The sequence below is a fragment of the Schistocerca piceifrons genome, chromosome 8 (assembly GCF_021461385.2).
Source record: "Schistocerca piceifrons isolate TAMUIC-IGC-003096 chromosome 8, iqSchPice1.1, whole genome shotgun sequence".
NCBI lineage: Eukaryota > Metazoa > Arthropoda > Insecta > Orthoptera > Acrididae > Schistocerca > Schistocerca piceifrons.
In genome coordinates, this window is record NC_060145.1 from 206,280,069 (window position 1) to 206,285,458 (window position 5,390).

General features: G+C 44.7%; 1 non-coding gene across 1 annotated transcript; it reads left to right on the plus strand.

Annotated features, from left to right (window-relative positions):
- Window positions 1-5,055: 5,055 nt before the first annotated feature.
- Trnas-uga lies at window positions 5,056-5,130 on the plus strand. Its single transcript has one exon. It is a non-coding gene; the product is annotated as a tRNA-Ser (tRNA).
- Window positions 5,131-5,390: the final 260 nt, after the last annotated feature.

Below are 5,390 nucleotides of genomic sequence, written 5' to 3' on the forward strand. Positions count from 1 at the left end.
GCAAAAACAGCTGCCGCTCATTACCTTGAATTCTGTAGGCGGCGAGATGAAATCCAAACTGGAGGGACCATTCCGTCCAGGACTCGTGGTTTTGGTCAAACTGGCGAAACTGCGGTGCAACTACATGTTGTGGCGGCGGCAGCGATGAAGCGGCGGCTGCCGCATCGGTTTGAATGGCACGTTGACCCTGGACAAGCTGTCCAAGGGCATCCAATAACGCCTGCGTCTGCTGATTCTGCAAGCGATAAAATTCGGACAGTACATCTGGCGAAGCCATGACACAAGTAAATGTAAGCAATCAGAAAGAACACTTTTCCCTCGTCGCCAATGATGTAGCGTAACAAGACTGCTACGCCACACTGAAGTAGCCGAAAGGCACGCGTTTAGTAGGCAAGTTATAGGTCTGTAACAGGATACGTGATAAATGTGATAAAGAAAAGAACGTAGCTACTAGAACACTTAACTTTTATATAGTTCATGTGAATACAGCATTCTTGATGAGACATGTCATACGATAACTCTCAAACTATGTAAGGCTAATGGCGCCTTGCTAGGTCGTAGCCATGGACTCAGCTGAAGGCTATTCTAACCGTCTCTCGGCAAATGAGAGCAAAGGCTTCGTCCGTATAGTCGCTAGCAATCTCGTCGTACAACTGGGGCGACTGCTCGTCCGTATCTCGAGACCTGCCTTGTGGTGGCGCTCGGTCTGCGATCACACAGTGGCGTCACGCGGGTCCGACATGTACTAAATGGACCGCGGCCGATTTAAGCTACCACCTAGCAAGTGTGGTGTCTGGCGGTGACACCACAGTTTCCAACCGATTTCTCATAAACAAACAGCAGTTGACCAGCGTTGCCTGGTGAAACGTTGTTGTGATGCCTCGTGTAAGGAGAAATGCGTACCATCACGTTTCCGACTTTGATAAAGGTCGGATTGTAGCCTATCGCGATTGCCGTTGATCGTATCGCGACATTGCTGCTCGCGTGTATCGGGATCTAATGACTGTTAGCAGAATATGGAATCGGTGGGTTCAGGAGGGCAATACGGAACGCCGTGCTGGATCCCAACGGCCTAGTATCACTAGCAGTCGAGATGACAGGTACCCTATCTGCATGGCTGTAACGGATCGTGCAGCCACGTCTCGCTCCCTGAGTCAACAGATGGAGAGGTTTGCAAGACAACCACCATCTGCACTGACAGTTCGACGACGTTTGCAGCAGCATGGACTGTCAACTCGGAGACCATGGCTGCGGTTACCCTTGACGCTGCATCATAGACAGGAGCGCCTGCGATGGTTTACCCAACGACGAACCTGGGTGCACGAATGGCAAAACGTCATTTTTTCGGATGAATCCAGGTTCTGTTTACAGCCTCATGATGGTCGCATCCGTATTTGGCGACAGCGTGGTGATCGCACATTGGAAGCGTGTATTCGTCATCGCCATACTGGCGTATCACCCGGCGTGATGGTATGGGGTGCCATTGGTTACACGTCTCGGTCACCTATTGTTCGCATTGACGGCACTTTGAACAGTGGACGTTAAATTTCAGATGTGTTACGACCCTTGGCTCTACACTTCATTCGATTCTGGCGAAACCCTACATTTCAGCAGGATAATGCACGACCGCATGTTGCAGGTCCTGTACGGGCCTTTCTGGATAAAGAAAATGCTCGACTGCTGCCCTGGTCATTCTCCACATCTCTCATCAACTGAAAACTTCTGATCAATGGTGGCCGAGCAACAGGCTCGTCACAATACGCCAGTCACTGCTCTTGATGAACTGTGGTATGGTGTTGAAGCTGCTTGGGCAGCTGTACCTGTACACGCCATCCAAGCTCTGTTTGACTCAATGCCCAGGCGTATCAAGGCCGTTATTACGGCCAGAGGTGGCTGTTCTAGGTACTGATTTCTCAGGATCTATGCACCCAAATTGCGTGAAAATGTAATATGTTAGTTCTAGTATAATATATTTGTGCAATGAATACCCGTTTATCATCTGCATTTCTTCTTGTTGTAGCAATTTTAATTGCTAGTGTATTATATCAAATTTCTACATTTAATCAGCCATGTGTCTCACTGCAGAGTTGATCTTCAAGACAAATGTGATCCTCCCTGATTAACATCTACTGAATCTTCTGATACCACTTATACACGTGAGTCATTCACGCTTGTTATGCTTGCTTCTTCAGCTTCGATCTTTGGTCATCGTGCGTCTTTGTTCGCTGATTTCTTTTATTGAAGCGTATACTATCTTTTTCATGTGCCAGCCTACTTTGCTTTGGTCTACTTACCCTACGTTTCTGTGACATTGTGAGAGGCCGCTAGGAAGTGAATCGAAGTACACGGAGCTACGTCGACGGAAGCATCGTAAAGTTCTGTGAATACACGAAACTCTTACCAGCCTCATCGACCATAGCATGGAGAGTGCTGTGTCTTCTATATTGTATCAACTGCTGTAACCTTGTGAGAGTTGCGTCTATCATCTAACTAAACGATCTTACAGGTTCCACTTTTTGCGATGTTCCGCTCTCAAGGCCACGGGCAGTTTCCAGTTCCTACTTCAAAGAATGCATCGTAGCCTGCACTATACAAAAAAGCCTTCGACGCTCCAGCCCCTCGATACTGGACTCTCGACACACGATATTCTAAGTTACAAGGATCTTTTTTTTTTCGCTTTCGTGGCAATGGATTAAGAAAAAATACATATATACGTATTCTTTATGTTTGACATTGCGTCAGTCGTTTGGGGCGATCTAAAAGTTATATTATTCTTGAAGAATCAAGTTTGTCAATATGGGTAGCAATTTTTTTTATTATTATGACCGGTTTCGACAGATCTACACTGTCATCATCGGATCTTGTTGTAACAAGCATGTAAATAAAGTTGCAAGGTCCGATGATGACAGCGTAGACCAGTGGAAACCGTTCATGGTAATAGAAGGAACTGCTAGTGATCTCGGCAAACTTGATTATTCAAGAATAATATAGTGCGTGGTCGTTTTATCCAAATTGGTCCCGGTGGAATCCCATCGCTGTTTGTTCTATTTTAGTCTTAGTCTGATGATCTCTTTTACCATTATCAGTTTTAGTTGTGATTAGTTTACTCAAAACTGTATCCAGTGTGTAGTGATAAAGCACTCCCTCTTGTTCGTCCTCTGCAATGACTTCTAACGATTTATTAAAAATACGCTCCGCAGCGTAATGCTACTGCTTTCCTGTGTTTTCATCGAAGACGTGGTGTTCCAATAGTATCCAGGAAGTGTAAGATGCATTCTTTAATAATCCCAGTTTCTAAACTGCAACACATCGGCATTTCAAATGACTGTAAAGAAGCCCAGGTCATTCCCGTTTTCAGAAAGGATTGTCGAACAGACGCACAAAGCTATAGGATTGCATCTCTAATGTCGGCCTGATGTAAAAATTTGGAATATGTTTTATGCTCTGCCCACATTTCCAGAGACCGAAAATTTCCTCAGCAGGAATCAACATAGGTTCGGAAAACAACAGTCGTGCGAAACCCATCCCACTCTTTTCGTCCACGAGACTCCGAAAGCAACAGTTACTGGCGACCAAGTTGAGGCAGTGTTCCTTGACTTCCAGGAGGCGTTCGATGCAGTTTCACATTGCCGCCAAACGAACAAAATACGGATAGCAGACCAGTTGTGCGACTAGATCGAAGAGTTTCTAAAGAACGGATCACAGCATGTCGTTCTCAATCAAGAGGAGTCTTTAACTGTAAGAGTAGCGTCTGGTGTGCCGCAAGGGTGTTTTATAGAACCATTACTCTCCAAAAATATTATAAATAAGCCTTTTGCCCACAGCTACGTCCCTCTCCGCTACCTCAGATATATTTTACATCTTTTACTGTTCAGTACCTTAAGAAATTCACTTTTATTTACATTTATTGCAACTTCTATCAATTTCTCTTCTCTTTGATCAACTCTAGCCGATTTTCAAGAGAATATTGACGCATGCATCTCGCCGTTTTTCATATGTACCCTTCTGAGCTGGAATGTATCCTCACCACAACAGGATAATGGAACTTGCGAGAGCATTCTCTGAGACTGTGTAACATTGTAGAACATACTCGAACATTCTGGAAATTCTGGAACATTTCTAATCTTCTTGAAGATTCCATAAACATTCTGAATATTTTACAACATTCTCGAACATTCTAGAAGGAACATTCTTGCCAGTCTCAGACACTTCAGCACTCGATTCCCAACTGCGCCACCACTTTCCCATAATAAGCCCATTGGTGCGACGCCCGCTTTTGACTTCCATGTCTTCAAAACGAACACTTTCAGTTCCAAACCAAATTCTTCTTCGTAGACAGGGCACGAAGAGCTACCAACCGACATACCTTCCCCCCCCCCCCCCTTCCAACAATGGGGCTGCTAAAAACGTCTGTGAAGTTTTGGCGGCATGCACAAATACACCACACTAACTGTTTTTATAAATGTCGACTGGACTTGTAGAATAGAACGGATCACATTTCTTTTATTGAATGGCGTTCTTTCTATGTGCCATACTTTGTTTCAACAATCGATGTCATTTTAGCTAAACCATGCATTTTCAAATAGTTTACTGTATGTCTTCAATAACTTCTCAACTATCAAGTTCCGTGATTAATTACAATAGTTTCTTATAGACAGTTGTATCAAGTTGCATCTATGGTATAGGCAAGACTTGAGGTATTTTCGAGACGGTCATATACCATACGTATTATCGTAATTAGTTATCAGAATGAGATTTTCACTCTGCAGCGGAGTGTGCGCCGATATGAAACTTCCTGGCAGATTAAAACTGTGTGCCGGACCGAGACTCGAACTCGGGACCTTTGCCTTTCGCAGGCAAGTGCTCTACCATCTGAGCTACCGAAACACGACTCACGCCCCCTCCTCACAGTCTGTGACTAAGCCATGTTTCTGCAATATCCTTTCTTTCAGGAGTGCTAGTTCTGCAAGGTTCGCAGGAGAGCTTCTGTTAAGTTTGGAAGGTAGGAGACGAGGTACTGGCAGAAGTGAAGCTGTGAGGAGGGGGTGTCAGTCGTGCGTGGGTAGCTCAGTTGGTAGAGCACTTGTCCGTGAAAGGCAAAGGTCCCGAGTTCGAGTCTCGGCCCAGCACACAGTTTTAATCTGCCAAGAAGTTTCATAATTAGTTATGTTCTTATGTGTATTTCGCTTTTAGTTTTTAAATTAAAATTCTCCTGTGACCCTTACCAATTGTAAAAATGTGTGTGTGTGTGTGTGTGTGTGTGTGTGTGTGTGTGTGTGTGTGTATCTTCAACATTTGCTCCTAAACCACACACCGATTTCAACCAAACTTCGTACTTATGTACCTTACTGCAAGTCGACAATGACTGTGGGGGTAAGAACCATAAACCT